This window comes from Trichosurus vulpecula, chromosome 4 (genome assembly GCF_011100635.1).
Source record: "Trichosurus vulpecula isolate mTriVul1 chromosome 4, mTriVul1.pri, whole genome shotgun sequence".
In the NCBI taxonomy this organism is placed as follows: domain Eukaryota; kingdom Metazoa; phylum Chordata; class Mammalia; order Diprotodontia; family Phalangeridae; genus Trichosurus; species Trichosurus vulpecula.
In genome coordinates this window covers 350,715,425-350,735,298 of record NC_050576.1, presented here as the reverse complement: position 1 = coordinate 350,735,298, position 19,874 = coordinate 350,715,425, and the positions used below count along the sequence as shown (strand labels likewise).

The 19,874-nt window shown below is 36.2% G+C and overlaps 1 pseudogene; it reads right to left on the bottom strand.

Moving 5' to 3' along the window:
- Positions 1-311: 311 nt before the first annotated feature.
- On the bottom strand, positions 312-1,625 carry LOC118847230 (annotated as a pseudogene).
- Between the last annotated feature and the right edge of the window lie 18,249 nt (positions 1,626-19,874).

The window sequence follows — 19,874 nt, the reverse complement described above, 5'->3', positions numbered from 1 at the left end:
GTACATTGCTGAATATGAAGAGATAAATTACAATTATTTTATTTTTTTAGTTTCTAACAGTTTATTCCTCAGATTCATGTGTACAGAGGTTTGGTTTTATATAGTTCCAAATAACTCTTTTATTTCAAAACACCATGTTGTTTGCTCTGACGTAAAAGACTTAGCCTGATTTCATTGGTTGCTTCAGCTTCCCTGTACTGCAGGACTGGATATTCTAGTCAGGGTTGAGGTTGATCTCAGAAGAGATCTGGTCCTGAAAACCTCAGTAGGCTGAATCTTAAGTATGTCAAAAGACCTTTCCTTTCCTGGGGTCAAAGTGTGTTTGCACAGAGAAATTGGTGTACTCTGAAGGATGTTGCCATATCCTTAAACTGAGCCAGCTTGCCAGGCCTCCTCTAGTTTCAGCCAGCTGTAAGCTTGGTGCTCCCCTCACAGCAGGATTTCCATGTTGTACATCTTCACCTCAGCCACCGAGTAGATAATTGTTTTGGGCTTGCTGTTGACTACATAGTTCAGCTTACTCATGAATCCTTCAGTGATGGTCAGCTGATTGGCACCCAGCCCAGCTTCCTCTTGGGTCTCCCTAAAAACTGTCTCTAAGTCACTGTCTCCTGGGTCCACATGACCTTTAAGAGGAGTCTGGTGATTTGTTCCATATGATGTCTGTAGCAGGAGAACTCAATAGCTTTGTTGTCTACTTTGGGAATGCAAGGTTTTCAGAAAAAGATAAAGCCACATGCCCTTAGAGACTCAGTCCACCTTCTAGACTGCGGGCATGGGGAGGAACTTAATGAGAAACTGTCACTTCCCCTACCAATCAATAAGCTTCTCTGAGAGATAGAAGGCCCAATAGACTCCGCCACTCTCCCATCTTATCCCTGGCACATCACAATTATTCATTCTTGTTGCCTAGCATTGCTCACACACAACATTTGATTTTATTTTCTTTCTGTTTTAGAAAAAGAAAGGAGAAAGACAGAAATAGAGATACAGAGAGACAAAATGAATATTTAATATAGTATTTCCTTTCTGACTCCTGATTATTTCTTGTATTTTTAATAGTTTTCTTTTTCCTTTAAAATGTCTTTGGAGTTTGATAAAAATGTGAAATTTTGTAATGGGAAGAGCAAAAGATTTATAGATGAAGAAATTGGGAGATACTCCATATACTTTTAACTTCTACTCTTTAGACCTTAGATAAGTCACTTCTTAAGTCTGAAGCTTACTTTCCTTATAGGGAGTTGTAAATATCTAGTGTTTCTTCCTATAATCAAATAGAAATTTCACCAAGATATTTAGATGACCTTGATACAGAGTGATTACAAACCTTTTCTTAAAAAAAAAAAAAAACAGGAGGGAATTAGGGATTATGCAATTGGTCTAAGTCCGCAAATAATGAAGAGAGCTCACTGGAGAAGGATTTTCGAGTCTAAATCCCTCACTTGCTTAAGGAAAGCTATTTCATTTTAATCCATTTGATTTGCTGAATCAAAATATATAATTAAATGTGCCTAGTGAACCAGGTCAATGTTCTATACATCTTGAAAGTTACTTTACTGAAATTGTAAAGGCTGGTTTGTACTTTTAAACTGTAAAGAATCAATTCGATAATATATCTGTGACATCTCGGCTTCAATTAATCATGGTGGGAGTATGCATTTGCCTGAACTTTTAAGACAAACTTGGTATGATTATATGCAATATGGCTGGGATTTTTAAAGATGTCAGAAAAACTACCTGAAAATTTGAAATTGGATTATTCACTTGACACTTTTAAAGGTCAAGCAAAAGCTAAAATATGCATGAGAGTAACTATTATAACAGGATGAAAAGCTTCAAGTCTATTTGATTAAATTACATCTATCTATCTATATATATATATATATATACATACACACACACACACACACACACACACACACACACACACACACACCACGGACTAAGAATTATACCAGGTAAAATGGAAACTGTCAGAAATGTGTTTTTTTTTTCCCCTATACTCTGTGTTTCAGGGAACAATAGAAGAATAGCTAAGACTTGTGTTTTTAGGCTGTCTTTATGCAGTTCCAGAAGGCTCCCCAGAATTATAAGAATGTATTTAAGTTTAAAGCAAATATGGAGAGGTCACCCCACACATGCCCCCACCCTTAGTGAAGTTATTCAGAGGAAATCATGGTAAACAAGAAAGCAATGATAGAAGGTATATCTACCAATAATTTGTTTTATTTTGCATAATGAAGTCATCTATAGATTGTCGCAGGTGAATATGAGAATTTGTGGGTATTTGAACCTCTTAAAATGTGACATCCTAATGTACACATAATATTTCATATGTGGTCTGAACAGTACATGGGAGATATAGTGATAGTGTTACTTCCTTTGCTTTAGAAACTAAACTTTTATTAAGGCAACTTAAGTTTGATTTCTCGTTTTAGCATGATGATGCTAATGGTGATGATGATGATGACTGGTGCTGTAGGTTTTGCATAGCACATCACATCATTAGATTATGTTGCTAGGTTTCTCATATTGTCTCCAACATTGGTCAAAATATTAGTTACTCAATACAATATTATAACTCAATACAGTTTTATTTTAACCTCAATTTTAATGAACAATATATGTGTGAGTGTGTAAAAATATATAATGTGTATATACATATATACATGTGTATATTTGTATGTTTGTGTGTGCATACATATAAATATCTATACAGAAAAATGTATTCATACAAATGTTTCTATATAGATATATGGGTCTTAACTCAAGCCATTGGTTTAAAAATGTTAAATAGGATAGAATTGAAGATAAAGTTAAATGGTTTTTGAGAAATCTCTTCTTTTGGACATACAAATCCAGAGTTATTGAAGAGGGAGGGAAAGCTGCTTTAGGCAATACATGTTCATATTTACATAGATATTAAGGGTTTTTGTATACATATGTGTGCAACACACATGTATTGTTGTGTGTGTACATATATGTATGTATGTATGTATATATATACATATATATATATACATTTATGTGTTTGCATCTATACACACACATACATATCTAAAACTAACTAGCCCAGAGTTCTTTCGCTTGCTGACAGTACAGTATTTTTTTGTAAAAATAAAATAAGATACATGCCAAAGGCTAATTACAAGGGATCAATAAGGACGGGCTGTTTCCTTTTTACATATGTAAAATGTAAAACTTGTGTCTAAGATTGTTATTAGTAATTGGGTAGCTCATAAGAAAGATTGGGGTAGACCTCAGTATGACGTGACTTTAAAAAGTAAAACCATTTAGGAGTGGCTAAAAAGAGTAATTGTCTTATACAAATGAGATGTGAGAGGAAGAATGGATAGAGAGGAATTAAACAGGGGAGGAGGGCTATTAGTTCTGAAAACTACTTTCACTGAGGATGGGTTCAAGGGGGAACAATACATATATATTTAGAGGAGTATAAAAGTCTTCTAAATTCAGAAAAAAACCAAAATGTTAAGGGGATAGGGAGGGGGAGAAAATAAGGGAGGGATCTCTAGGGTTAAGGGAATAAGTTAAAGGGGGTATAGAAGGGTGATTAGATTCATGGGAATGGGAGGATAGCGGAGGGATCCTTGGAGGGGTGGTAGGTTAAGTATAGAAGGTCAAGATAGGGGTTAGAAATAATGTACAGGAGTCAGGAGGGAGAGGAAATAAGAGATATGCACAAACATAAAAACAAAGATCAGGAGTGGAATTTATTAGGGAAAGTATATGTTTATATATGTATGTGTGTCTATGTGTATGTATAGATATCTATATTTAATATATCCACACTTAATTGTAACCTTCTGGGGTGGGGGGAAAGAAAGAAAAAGAACCAAGTGAAAAGTGCACAGCAGAGAACCAAAGAATACTAACAGGGAAACAAAGATGGGCAGCTATCAGCACAACATGTAGTATTTATTACATAGGCTTTCTTGAAATTAAAATATGTTGCTATATATTTTGAAGCCTCTCTTACATTCTGTTGTGCACAAGACATGTTTTTTTCTTATTTTGTATTGAAGTTTTAATATTTAAGTTTATAATATGTTTCTTTTTCTTTTTTTATTTTGTATGTGTTTTAGTATTTGTTTAAAATAAATAAATTAAATTAAATATAACTTAAAATTGATAAGGTCTAGATATATTATGTTTGTTACATCTCATGAGCTATCTATATATCAATCATATCTTTTAAATGTAGGGAATTAAATTTTCTTGGCATAAATTGGCTTCAATCTATACTGTTTTTTACTTATCACTTCTTTTCTTTCTTAAGCACATAAATCATGTTCTGGAATTTAAATATTAAATTTACCAGTTTGTAGTATCATCTTTTAAAAAATAAGGCTTTTGAACATAGGACTTTTGAGCATCTCAAACTGGAGAAGGCATCTGGGAGATCTGTGGATAGAGAGTTCGGCTTGGAGTCAAAAAGTAAACTCTAGCCTCCAACACTTCTTAGTTCTGTGATTCTAAGCAAGTCAGTTAACCTCTGTTTGCTTCCTTTTCCTCAACTATAAAATAACAGTAGTAATAGCAACTATCTCATGGTGTTGTTTTGAGGATCAAATGAAGTAAATGAGGTAATATTTGTAAAACAATGCTTAGCAAATGTCAGGCACATAGTAGGCAAGATGCACACACACTTATGCATATATACACCCTCCTTTCTTTTTCGTCTCTCATCTCTCAAATTTTCTTGCATTTCTTTTCTTGTCCATGATCTGTCATGGTTTATTAAGAGTGGATTTCTGATTCTTTCATTAACTTCAAATTTAATTTAACTGGATCTGGAAACTTGAATGAGAAAAAAAAAACTAAATATAATTTAATCCATATATGTTAATGGATGGACATGTGCATATGTGAATACACACACATATGCACACATTGGATAGATTTGAAACTCTGTGTATATGTGTGTGTGTATGCTGTGAAGCAATTCTTAAAGTATTTCAAATCATTGCTAGAAAAAATTAATGTCATTTAAGAGGTCAATTTAAAATAATGACTTATTTTATAATGTCTTTTATATACTTCACCAGCTTTTATTATTGTTTCTATGAATTAGGGCTTCCATATTAACCCAACAGCTGCTTCAATTACATTGGAGTATGTATCATGCTTCCCTAATTGCCCTTGCCCTAGCTTTGCCTTTCAATGTCCTGTCCATCATGGAAGAATTCAAAACAACACAAAAGAAAAACAACATCATTCCTTGAAGCCTTCCCTTATCTCACAGCTAGAATTGATTTCTCCTATCTGCATAAGTGGCCAATCAACCCCATTGTATTATAAACTCCTTGAGGTCATCAAGATTTGATGTTTGCAAATCAGATTTTGAACCTCAGCTCTACTGTTTTCTATAATTCTGCTTTTGGTAAAGTAACTTCCTCTTTGAGCAATAACAGTAAAACGAGGACACTGTGCTACATGATTTTTTCTCTCCAGTAGCACTTTAATTCCCTTAAGTATACAATGGAGAGAATTGAATATACTAAGTACTTAATATTTCTCAATGAATGACTGAGTGAATTTGTATATATGCATTTATTAGAGAACATGTTTCAACAACAAAGAATATTTGGAAGGAACTCGTTTTACTTGAATGCATAAATTCTTATTCTCTTTCTAGTTGGTCCTTTTACTGCAGAGAACAGTGAGTGAAATCATTCCTTTCTTTTTTTAAGGTAGTATTTTCTTCAGTGGTCTTTTGGACCTCCTTTACCATTTGGGTAATTCTGCCTTTCAAGGCATTCTTCTCCTCATTGGCTTTTTGGAGCTCTTTTGCCATTTGAGTTAATCTATTTTTTAAGGTGTTGTTTTCTTCAGTATATTTTTCAGTATATTTTTTTTGGGTCTCCTTTAGCAAGTCATTGACTTGTTTTTCATGGTTTTCTCGCATCCTCATTTCTCTTCCCAATTTTTCCTCTACTTCACTAACTTGATTTTCCAAATCCTTCCATGGCCTGAGACCAGTTCATGTTTTTCTTGGAGGCTTTTGTTGTAGGCTCTTTGACTTTGTTGACTTCTTCTGGCTGTATGTTTTGGTCTTCTTTGTCACCAAAGAAAGATTACAAAGTCTGAGACTGAATCTGGGTGCATTTTCAGTGCCTGGCCATATTCCCAGCCAACTAACTTGACCCTTGAGTTTTTCAGCAGGGTATGACTGCTTGTAGAGTTAAGAGAGCTGTGTTCCAAGCTTGGGGGGATGCACCAGCTCTGCCACACCAGCAGTCCTCCTTCCCAAGAACCCCCAACCCAGACTGGACTTAGATCTTCAGCAGGCTCTTCACTCCTGCTCTGATCAGCCACTTAATTCCTCCCACCAGGTGGGCTTGGGCTGAAAGCAACTGCAGCTGCAGTTCTGTAGCTGCCCCACCTCTGCTGCCCCCCTGGGGTGGTGGCTGAACTGCGAACTCCTTCCATTCCCTTCAGCTTTTCCCACTAACCTTCTCTGTTGTCTTTGGTGTTTGTGGTTTGAGAAGTCTGGTAACTGCTTCAGCTCACTGATTCAGGGTGCTAGGGCACACTCGGCCCAGCTCCTGGTCTGGTTGGTCCGTGAGGCCCATGCTGGCCTCTGCTCCACTCCACTCTGCTCCCCTCCCAGCTCCATGTGGGATAGACCTCATCCAGAAACCATCCAGTCTGTCCTGGGCTGGAGCCCTGATTCCCTCTGCTATTTTGTGGGTTCTGCAGTTCTAGAATTGGTTCAGAGCCATTTTTTATAGGTTTTTGGAGGGAGTTGGTGGGGAGCTCACGCTAGTCCCTGCTTTCCAACCACCATCTCGGCTCCACCCCCTCTCGAAATCATTCCTTTCTTCAAGAACTTCAGAGTACTAATGATGGGTATAGGGTCTGGGAGCCCCCTTGAATTCTCCTTGAGTCTTCCAACTTGATGGGGCAATTGCCCAAGGACATAAGCCATTCATTAGCACCAGGCCCAAATCTTGTTACTCTTAACCTAGCCTAGCCCACCAGTGTCTAGTTACTTCCCCCCCTTGATCCTATCAAAATGGCTATGTCCAAATCTGTTACCCTTAAACTAGCATAGCCCTACATTGTCTATTATCTCCAGGTAGCCTTTAATAAACTTTGCTTTACTTTGGCTGAAAAGGCTTGGGTCAAATTCATCCAAGCAGGACTTAGCATGTTGGTATTTCAGGGTCCCTAAACCCCAAACCTCAACTTGTAGCTCCCTCACCTCATCACTAGCATCAGATAATATTGACTTGAAGAAATATATTTTCAAAAAATGATCACTTTTTTGTCCACTTTTAGGCTAGCATTGGGATTGATGAGGTCAGGGAACCATGTTTTTAGGGGTGCTTGAGACCCTTGAATACCAACACACCGGGTCCTGCTCAAATGAATTCAACTCAAGCCTTCTCACAGCCAAAGAAAGACAAAGTTTATTACAGATTCACCATATTGGGTTGTCTTAAGAAATCTCACTATTTGAGACACTTGTTTTCACAAGCAAGCCAGATTCAATCTGAGGTAGATTAAATCTGAGCCCCTTCATGGAGGCAGGATGAGACTTATATACACAAAGATTGTGTGAGGGATTTAGGATGGTCCTGGGGTGATGGGAGGAGGGGTTTAGGGAGGGTCTTGAGGAGGAGTCTAAGGAGGAGCTTAATGGGACTGGGGTGAGGTCAGACTCTAGGAACCAAGAGAATGAGATTAAGGGTGGGAAGTAGCTGAAGGCTACCTGGAGATAACAGATAATGTAGGGCTAGGCTAGTTTTAGGGCAACTGATTTAGGCATAGCCACTTTGATAAGATCAAGGGTGGGAAGTAGCCAGACAATGGAGGACTAGGCTAGGTTAAGAGTAACCTAAAGATTTGAGCCTGGTGGGAAGATTCAAGGAGAGTTCAAGGGGACTCCCACAGTCTAAACCCCATCAGGACTGGCAATTCTTTCTTTGGAAGTAGAGAGGAATTCTGCAAATTATTGTGTTAATGTTAATATTCTTTTTTTTTTGTCTGATGTTTTTGTTATTTTAGTTGAAACTTTTCTCAAGGTTCATGATGATGATAGCTTACCAATAAATTGACCTATCAAGTTTGAGCCCCATTTTGTTTCATCTTAAATGAAATTATGTTGATATATTTTTGTGGTTTTTACATCATCTGTATATCTATTTCTAGCCTCATCCTTCCTCTCCTAGAATATCATACAATATAACTATAATTGTAGTTGCTGCTTGTCCTTCATACTGTGAAAATGATTTTTTTTTTTCTCAGTGATCAGTAACTTGAAGACTCAGGGCTTCCTGCTCCATGCCCCACCTCCCCCAGCCATACCAGCCCTGCTTCTCCAAAGTTCTTCATAAGAACACTACTGATAATGAGATTGCATTGGAAGCTGTTTGGGTGGAGATAGATTTTTCTGCCTAGATAGCTCAAAGCTAGGAGTGGTCTGGTATAACAGGGGAGTGATCTGGTAGAACAGGTATTTCCTAGCTCAAGAAGCAGAATGATGGTGGGGTAATATTAGCCCCTGTTGAAAAGGCATATAAACTGGGCACCCCAACTTTCAAATTGGGCCAGCTCTGGACTGGCCCCCTAATAGGGGTTCAATTCTGGACTGTAACTCCAGTGCAATGTATGTCATGCCAGCTTGAGAGAAATAAAAACATAGACACATGACTTAATAGTTTGAATTTCTTAGATCAAATTCTGTGTTAGGGTTGACAATACTTAAACAGGACCTATGACATCATGATGTTGGGGTCAAGTGACAGTGTGTTTTGCTGTGGTTGATCAGTCCAGTATGAGGTTGGAAGGCTCTTCTGCAGATTGGGCCCAAGTCATTTGAACATTTGGGATGGAAATGTCTCTAGATTTCTTCATCTCGTGTTTCTTTTGTGCTGCTCTAAATATGCTTTGCTCATAGAACTCAGCACCTTCATTGATGTGGGTATGCTAATTGATATTAAACCTCTTCAGAGAGACCTTACGAGTGTCCTTGTGTCACTTCTTCTGACCACCATCATGTGACCACCTGGTTGCCATGTGTGAATTCTCTGTAAAATAGTCTTTCAGGTAAATAATATGCATTTGGCATTTGGGCTATGTGGCCAACCCATCAGAGTTGTGCTCTCTGCAGTAGAGTTTAAATGCTTGACAATTCAGTCTGAGAAAGGACCTCAGTATCCAGTACCTTATCTTGCCAGGTGATGTTCAGAATCTTCCTTAAAACAATTCAAATGGAAGTGCTTCAGTTTTCTGGCATGGTACTGGTAGACTGTCCAAATTTCAAACACTTATAACAATGAAGTCAGTATATCTTTGTAGACCTTTATGTTGGTATAAGCCTCATGCCAGAAGGTGAGCAGTAAGATTCTTTAAAAAAAAAAAAAAAAAGCACTGTTTACGTACCCCTGGAGGCTGCCAAATCTCATTGCTATTTCAGCCCAGTGGAAAAGGACTCTACAACCTGGGCCACTTGTGTGCAGGATTGTAACTACAGCTCCCAGTCTATCCACATGTGCTGCTTTGTCACTCCCTTATCTATAGGCCTTCAAAATAGGCGAAATAGTTAAATAGTAAAATAACAGCTGATGAGTGATGGCTTGACTTGCAGGTGAATTGGATTTAAGTAAGGCAGAGTTGCATAAAGTGATTGGCGATGATGATTGACAATGGCCCAGGATTCATTCAACGACCTTGGCATGTTTGATGTCTCACTAAGCTCTAAGCTCTGCACAATATCTGCTTTCACTGCCTTCATGACCCATTGAAACAAACAGCTCTTATCTGTGCATTCTATAAGGGGAAATCTTCACTGCTTGGGGTAGACATCCCCCTAATTCACTGAAGTGGTTGAGGCCTGTTGGTAGCCCTCAGCCTGTTTTAGTCCATCTACCCAGTTGGTTTTGCCAGGGTATGACAGCTGCACATTCTACAGCTTCTTGGAGCCACAGGTGTGAGTTCAGTGACAGGTAGACACCAAAGGTGGGTGAGCAGCCTCAGAAAGGGCTTGGCAAGCCCTAATACCCGAATTGTTAGTTCTTCCTGAGCACCCCATTAACTCCCACACCACATATTTAAGAAATTTTAAAAGAAAAAAGAAAAAAATCAACAACATTGATCAATGCATCAAAAATGACAACATACGCCATTTTCAACATTCATATGCCTCACTCTCCACTTTTGTAAAGTAGTAGTTTGAAATACTACAATATTTTGACTATAATAACTGTGGTGTCATGTGAGCAAAGGTTTTGTTAAGAAAAGATACTTTTCAAAATGTCGTAAGTAGTCAAGAACACCAACCCTAAAATCTTAGAATTGTTGAACAACTGAAATCCCTTTAAGAAATTCTGGCATTAGTGCGAGCATTCAAGCAGAATTGCTAGGGTATCCTCTGGTTCTCATTGATGCTTCCTACCCCATCATCCCCCATGATTCAATCGTATTAACAAGAAATCTGTCCTACAAAATAAATGGACAGGAAGTCTAGGACTATACAGTACAAGAAGCAACCAACTGGTAAGATTGATTTAGATATCATTTGAAAAACAGGAGTCATTCTAGGAATGCAATGTATTCTTTTCTGATTCCATTAACTAAGCTTTTATTAATACCTGCATGATAGAAGGAATAGCTCGGTAGTTCAGTGGATAGAATGCTGCACCTGGAGTCAGGAAGATTTATCTTTGTGAATTCAAATCTGTTCTCAGATACTTACTATGTAACCCTGGGCAAGTGATTTAACCATGTTTGCCTTAGTTTCTTCATCTGTAAAATGAGCAGAAGGAAATGGCAAACCATTCCAGTATCTTTGCCAAAAAAGTCCCAAATGGGGTCATAAAGGGTCAGAAAAAACTAAATGGCAGAGCAACAAAAATGATAGAAACTGTATTAGGAATTAATGATAGAAAACAAAAAGCAGTCCTTTACCTAAAAAATATTATATTACTCTGAGGTGGGGCAGGAGGGGCAGGACATATGTACAGTTCTGTTAATGTGACTAAGAGTGAAGTTGACTATCATTTGAGTGCTAGAGAAGTCGTTATGTCTCGTTTGTTGTGATTTCCCTTTATTTGTCCTCTCTGTATAAATAAATGCATTTTCTATTAAAATAAATGTTAGTTTTACATGGAAAAGGGCACTAAGGTTTTGGAGCAACTAGGTAGTGCAGTGAGTAGAGTCAGGAGGACCTGAGTTCAAATCCAGCCTCAGACACTTGACACACTTACTAGCTGTGTAACCTTGGGCAAGTCACTCAACCCCAATTACCTTGCCTTCCACCCTCCAAAAAAAGAAAAGAGCACTAAAATTGGAACTCGGAATCTGGATTAAAATCTCATATTTCTTATGTACTACATGTGTGACCATGGGCAATTCATTTACCCTCATTGGGCCTCAGTTTCCTCATCTGTAAAAAAAAAGGCTTGGGCTAGATTGCTTTAATGATTTTACCCAATTTTTAACTTCTGATCTTATAATTCTGTGTTTTTGGACAGATATTGTAGTGAGTGTTTGCTTTGGGTAGATGTCAGGTATACTAACACAACAGGGACTAAGACAACACAATCAAAACTGTAATAATCAAATTATTAATTTTTACAAAGATCTAAGAATATCATCTATGGCTTCCATTTCTTTTCTTTTCAGACCATTTATTTTCTTGAATAAACTGTTTTAAGATACAGGCTTTTTTCCTTTTAGGAAATTGTTTTCTTCTAAATTTCTGTGAAATAATAAAATAAGATGAAATACTAAAACAAAAGCCTCTTTTTTCCTGCTTCCCAAGAAGTGCTAGACAGAATATTGCTATCTTGCTAGGAGAAAAAGGGAATTAAAGTTACATATAATGTGGATCACTATATTTACCCCCAGGAATGAATGTGAAGAAGTTTCATTCCTTTTAAGTTCTTGACTTTCTTATCATTAATAACCAAGGAATAATAAGTCCTGCATAATTCCTTTTTTTAAGTTTGCAGAATGCTTGTTGAGAATTATTTAAAATTAGTCTAAGAATACTTTTGTGGTTGTTTTTTATATAAATTTATTTATTTTCAGTTTTCAATATTCACTTCCACAAGATTCTGAATTCCAAATTTTCTCCCCATCTCTCCTCTCCCCCCACCCCAGGACACTGGACATTTTGATTACCTGTTCCTCCAATCTGCCCTCCCTTCTATTATCCCCTACTACCTTATCTTATCCCCTTCACTTCTATTTTCCTGTAGGGAAAGATAGATCTCTATACCCCATTGCCTGTATACCTTATTTCCCAGTTGTATGTAAAAACAATTTTTAACATTCATTTTTAAAGCCTTGAGTTCCACATTCCCTTCCTCCCTCTCCACACACTGTCATTGAGAAAGCAAGCAGAATGAATTCAATCCAAGCCTTTTTTCAGCAAAAGAAAAACAAAGTTTATTAAAGATCTGACACATTGGGTAGACTCTTAAGAAATCTAAGCCTTGGCTAGACAAGTAATCTGAGCATTTGTGACACTTGCTAGGGGCTAGAATGAATCCGAGCACCTTCATGGAGCCAAGATGGATATTATTACAGAAAGCCTATGGGAGGGATCTAGGGGTGGTCTAGTAGTCTAGGATGATGGAGGAGGGGTCCAGGATCTTGATGGAACTGGGGTGACTAGAGGTCAGACTCCAGCAACCAAGAGAATGGGATTAAGGGTGGGAAGTAGCAGAAGGCTACCCAGATATAACAGACTATCTAGGGCTAGGCTAGGTTAAAGGTAACCTGGATTTGGGAATAGCAATAATGGAAGGTTTATGGCCTCAGGCAATGCCAGATCAAGTGGGAAGATTCAAGGAGATTTTAAGGGGGTTCCCAGAGCCTATGCTCCATCATCAGAACTATACCTTATCCAATATGCAATATAGAATCTTGGAGCACAGAAATGACATGATTAGAGTAGTGCATTAAGCACTTATTTTGACAAGTTGTATCAAAGATATATTGAAAATTGGAGAGGTATCTGTCTGTAACAGAAAGACCAGTTAAGAGAAAAATAATAAGGAAAACTGACAGAGTAAGGTAGAAAATAGACTGAAGAGTAATTAAGAGGGATATATATATTATATATATATATATTTGTATATATATATATATATATATATATATTATATATATATGTGTATATATATATGTATATAGTCATAGCCACATACACACACACACACACACACACACATACACACTACATGTATGTGCTTTCTGGAAGAAGGTGCTCCATAAACAGTGAGATTAACGATCTAGCAAACACATAGCCCCAAATGCAAATAAATCCAGTGTTCTAATTCTAGAAGATCTGCTCTATTACATGAAGTTTCCTTTAGAAAATTAACTAGTTCTAGGGGATTAGCAAGAACTCTTCAATTATCTAAAATTCTTATGTACATGCAAAGTTTAAGAAAAAGTAATAAAAAGGGACCTTATGAATAATAAAAATGGAATTTAGATAATAACATCTTCATTTCTCATGAAAAGTGTTTGAGATAGGGTTTTTATTTTTATTCAAAATTGTAAAAAAAAAAAAAACACAACTTGGCCTCTAGATGCCAGTTTGGTTTTATTTTATAATGAATGTAAATATGAAATTGTTTGGACCCGAATTATATAGACTCAATTTTTCCCTTATCTCTGCAAACATTTTATAGATTCTGAATCTTTTTTTATTATATATTAAATTGAATCATACATGTTTTGTGTTCATCTGACTACATGTTAACATTCACAGAGACTCTTTTTCAGTTTGACATAATTTTTCCCTCTCAAATATCACACCTATTTTCCTTCAGTGCTCTTATAATATCCTGAGGTGAAAATTCTTTCCAATTTTCTTTTGTAAAAAAGATTCAAACCTTTCTTTCTTTTAACATGGCACCTCAATTCTGCTCCTTAGCAAAAGAAATTGTCTAGAAGAGAAACCAATAATATTTTAAATACCAAATAATATGGATGATTACTCTATGTTACTTAAATTTACCACCGACTTAATAAAACATCAGCTTCTCTTTATATATTAGACTTGGAATTAGGGAAGTCATTTCCTGAACATATAATTTACCACTCAGTCCATATGATTATTGTTTTTTGTGGAAATACTGAATTTAAAAAAAAAAGATTAAAAAGATTCTACCATGTTGATTAAAATTTGAATGTCTAACAATCAATACCAATCCTCTTCTTTTTCATTAACAATAAGGTGAAGGAAAATAGTTGACTTCATTGACTTCCTCATTTAGTTCATTGTTCCAATCAGATAAACTTCATGAATAATTCCTTACCTCTGTTTTTGAGTAAAAGAAACCATAAATCAGTAAGGTTTTCAGTACATGGTTAAACTCTTCTATTTCCACATGGAAATTTAATAAATAGGAGCTTAGCAAAAATTGTGGTGCATGACAAACATAAAATCTCTTCATAGTTTCTGTAATCTTAATCTGCTACACTAGTGTTAATTAGTCAAGAAAAGTAAACATTATTTGAATAAATAGCATGACCTACCAAAAAACATTTTACATACATTCTAACTATTCTTCTTAGTTATAGGAAAGCTATAATCAGTGGTCAGTGGTGTCTCTTTATGGATTTAAACAGGCACAAAATGGAATGTGGTGGAAATGACTTTGTCATATTATTCTAGAGCATAGAGAACATTCAAATATACTAGTGAGCAAAAACCAAAATCAAGGAATATGTAGCAAGCTTCCCCATAACCTGGCTTCCCTATAGCATGGATAGTTTTTGTTACACACAATGCTGTGTACTGGTTATAAGTGGGGCAGAAAGCCTCAGTATGATTGCATTTTCTGTTCCAATAAATGCATAATTTAATTGGTGGTGTATATTTCATCCATTAGTATAGATTACAAGCTGACTCCACTTCATCTTATCCACATTTTATCCATGTCTTTTAATAAATGCTCCATAAATCATCTATCCAATGTGTTTTAGACTTCTCTCTTTTTACCTTTCATCCAAATTTTCAGTTACCACTGTTATTTTTTAATTACTCCTAACTCTTGCTACATAATTTGCTCATTTCCTTTTCTGATTATAAATATCTTTATTGATGATTTTTATATTACTCTTCAGGGAACATCACTAAGTCCTGTACTCAAAGTATATGCCTCAAAAATAATTCCATCCTTTTGAGACACCTACAATTTTGATTCTTCTAGATGGTATTCCATGGCTTTCAGCTATCTAGTACTGTTTAGTGAATAATGGTGCTAAAAAATGGTCTTTGTGGCAGGCATATACGTTCAGCACCTATTTGTAAATTACCTTAAGATCTGATGTTCCTTTCCTGAGATCTTTGACAGTAGGATTTTTTATGAACCTCTGAAAAATGGCAGGGTTAGCAGAATTCAAAGTGAAGATGTTGAATTCTATATGTCCCTTCATAAGTGAGGGCTATTGTCTTATGCATGACATCATTAACAATAATTACCAATTAAACCCTGAGAAAAATCAGGTCTGCTGAGGAGTACCCCCTCCCTCTCACTTACAAGGCCAACAAAGAGTTGCTACTTAAGTGCTTCATTAACAGCAACTTCATAAGGGATCCAAAGCCCTTCTTATAATTGGAGTAGTACGTAGAGTATTTGTAACTCATTGAAGAACTCTTTCATTGGATATTCAAGCTTTCTTTCTTTTTTTTTCATTAAAATTTCAGATAACTCAGTGTTTGGATCCAGACATCACGATGTGCTGTCCTGTTTAAGTTGTCCACTAATAAGAGAAGACTCAGAAATAAATATCTTCATGATTAGGAAGCAAAGAAAACAGCTTGCACTGCCTTTCAAGGTGGCATGGCTGCGTATCTATAAGTATACAGGGTGACCTTCCAACAAAAGTCTGTATTATATGAATTCAGTAAGTTGGCTTGAAAACATCAAATTAATAAAGATCTCTCTTCTAAAATTCCCACTATACATACTTACATACCAAAATTATGGCTAATGTAAAATTCATAAAATTAATTTTTTAAAGAAGATTTGTCTTAATAACTATTTTGCCTAGGTCAATATTGAATAATTCATATTAGGAAACATTTTAGTAATGTAAAATCTTGATATTTTATGCCATGCAACCTAGTTATTGAGTGATTTTCTAATTCAATTGACTAGAGATGTTGGCATTATAAAATTGAATATTTATGCTAAAAGCATTCATTTATTTGGATAAAATAAAACATACATCTAAAATATGATTATTATGCCTATTTTTCATGTTTTGAACTGTGTGATATGATCTTTTCTGATAATTAAAATAAAATATAGCATAGTGAAAAGACCTGGGTTCTAAGCCCATCTTTGGCACTTATTAGCTATGTGAACAATTAATTTAATCTTTATGAGCCTCAGTTTACCTGTGTGTAAAATGGGCAGAATATTACCTGTTGAATCTACTTCATATAGTTATTATAAAGATCAAATGAGGTAAGCCATGAAGAAGTATATTAATTATGGCTATTATTAATATTCATTCTTTCAAGAGTAATATTAGCAGAGTGGTCCCAAATATTCTCAAATAGTGAAGATAACATTGCCTCACAAGACATTATGTTCAGGTTTTTTCACTAAATCTGATACTTAGAGTTGAGACCTTAATCCATTATGTACTTAGTAGTCTGTGAGTGACAGGACTAATTGGCTCATTTCCCTGTGTAAGCTAATACTGCGCAATGCAGATGATGAATTTCAGAAATTGTCAGCCTGATTAAGTCAATTTCCTTATTCCAATTCCCATCTCTGCCCTTATCTCCATTGAGTTCTGGAAGATATTCTTGAGTAGGTATGCAACTGTACAAAGCCTTTTGATAAAAATGTAACTATAATGGGTGCTTCTCAGACTCTAAATTGGACATCCATTTTAAATATTAAGAATTATGGCATAATGTAATGCTGTGATACATTAGCTATGTCAATGGGGCACTAAAAGAGCATGAAAACACAGATATAAAAACTTCTATTAATTTACAGTGTTTATTGAATATAAAAAGTAATGTTGTGTTGCTACCTCCTACACAATATTGTAAAACTCTGTCCATAGTTCTTTAGGCACTCTAAAGAGTGCTGGATCTAATCACTTAAATCTATTCATCACCTCTACTCCATACTCATGAGGGATGTTATTTACCTGGTACTTCTGTGGTCTAATGATTTTCCCTCCTTTCTTTAAGTCTAAATTTTGCAATAATTATCTCATGCCTGAGCTACAGTCAGCTCCAGATCTTGTTTTATCTGACCGTATAGAGCTTCTTTACCTTTGGCCACAAAGTATATAATGAATCAACTTCTTTACTGACTGTCTGGTGATGCCCATGTATAGAGACATCTTTTGGGTTGTGGAAAAAGAATGTTTGCGATGACCAGCAAGTTATCTTGACAAAACTGTTAGTTACTGCCCTGTTTCATTTTGCACTCCAAGGCCAAACTTGCCTGTTACTCTAATTACTTTTTGCTTTCCTGGTTTATCATTCTTATCCACTACACCTCTAAGTGCTAAATGCTGATGAAAAGGGAAATGGAGGGGGAGGGGAGGAGGGGAAAGATAAGTATTTATATAAAGCACTATGTGTAAGGCACTGTGCTAAGTGCTTTCCAAACACTATCTTAGTTGATTCGCATAACATCCCTGTGAGGTAGATGCTATTATTATCCCCCTTTATAGTTGGAGAAAATGAGGCAATTAGAACTTAAGTAATTTGCCCAAAGCCTAACAGCTATAGCTTTGATAATACAAAACAATGTCAAAGGCAGGCATTCTCTCCTCTCAAGAACACAGTCTAATGTGGGAGACAACAAGCAACAATTGCACACAAAGAACCTATAAACAGGATAAATTGGAAACCGACGGAACACATGCACACACACACACACACACACACACACACACACACACGCATACATACACACACACACACACAAAACAGGATAAATTGCAGTAAGTTTTCATATACTTGGGCTGCAATTCTTTGCTAAATAAAGTCAAATTGACCAAATAATGAATTTCACATTCTAGACAAACTAAATCTCCCTCTAGACTTTACTTCTATTTTATCCTCTTCATTTTTAAGAATTTGATCACATAGCACCCCGTTCCTGAAAAGAAATCTGTCAACATCTTTATCTGTTGAAGATCCTCCTTTCTTTAATGCTCAATCAAACAATGACAACAATGATAGCAACAAACCATGACAAGAATGATAGCAATTGCAGGAAGAACCTTAACAATGTTTGTATTCGCAGAAGCCACCATTGAAAATCATAACAAATGCAATGACACTGTGAGATACGGTTCCTATTTATTGTCTGATTTTGCTTATTTTTTCTCCTTTTTTGCCAGAAAAAAATAGCTCACTGGTTAGGGAATGAGGGGATGAGTTTAGTGGTAGGGGAAGGAGGAGGAGAAAATATGGACAAATAACTGTGGTATAAGAGAAGATGAAATAAATGTAAAGGAAAGATGTAGGCAAAAAAAATTCTTGGAAATTTAGAGTAAGAATATTACTTTGATCTATGGTCATTTAGCATAGCTTCATCAAAGATTTGGCAGCTTCCTTAAGATATTTTGCCTAATGTATTGAAATGTTCACAGCTAACTTGGAGTCACAGGATCCATTAGTATTTGTTTTATGATTGCAAGTCACTTTTCCTCTCCGAGTTTCAGTTTTCTCACCTATAAAATAGAGATAAGAAGCCTTACCCTCCCCACATTGTAGCGAAGTTGTGAGGTTCAAATAAAATTAAAGATTTAAAGCAATTTGAATACTTTAATTTTCTGTAAAACTCCATAACAATACTGATAATAATTAAAATCACTTCTGTCTGCCTCATTTTTTTTCATTTGTAAAATAATAATTATTACTGCACCTCTCTCAGGTCTGGTGAGGATCAAATGAGATGATGGGAGAAGTGAAGGTAATAAGTGGAAATTAAGCACCTATCATGTGCCAGGCACATGCTAAGTACTTTACAAACATTAGGGAATTTGTTCCTCATAACAATCCTGGGAGGTACTATTTGTGGTGAGGGCTGTCGTCCCCACATGTATTGTGGGGTTGTAATATGACTCAAAGGGAGATAGAAGAGACATTTCTAGAGTTTTCTTTCCTGACCTTCCTCCAAAGAAGAATTTGTTTCTTGTCAGAAGAGGAAGGAAAAGTTTGGGGCTGGAGGTCATTCTGTTCTCCTCAGGGACAGGATGCAACTAGGCTACAATTTATCTATCTTATGTCTTTGATATTGTTACTCTAGAGGATTTGATAAAGTTCAATCTAACTTTGGGTCATTATGTCATTATTGGGGGGAAGGAGCGCCCCAACCTCTATATCCAAAGCTTGACCCCATTTACACTAAACACCAATTCCACAATTAACACACATAGTGACTGGCAAAGAAACCCACTTATCCAAATGAATGAAAAAAAATCAAGAAATGTATACAAAAGAGGATTTCATTTGTTCAGTCATTTCAGTCACCTCCAGCTCTTCATGAACCCATTTTGAGTTTTCTTATCAAAGATACTGGAGTCATTCACATTTCCTTCTCCAGCTCATTTTACAGGTGAGGAAACTGAGGCAAACATGGGAAAGTGACTTGCCCAAGGTCACACACCTAGTAAGTGTCTGAGGCCACATTTGAACTCAGGTCTTCTGACTCCAGGCCCAGCACTCTATCCATTGTGTCACCTAAATGCCCCAGAAGGTTATATACCATACAATATAGAATTAAAGAGTTCTCTACTGGGAATGTGGTAACTCAGTTCAACCAAGAGAACCCTAGATCTCACCCAAGGTAGAAGTCTCTGAAATCTCTAGTGTTGCAAGCTAGAAATAAAAACGTAGTGGA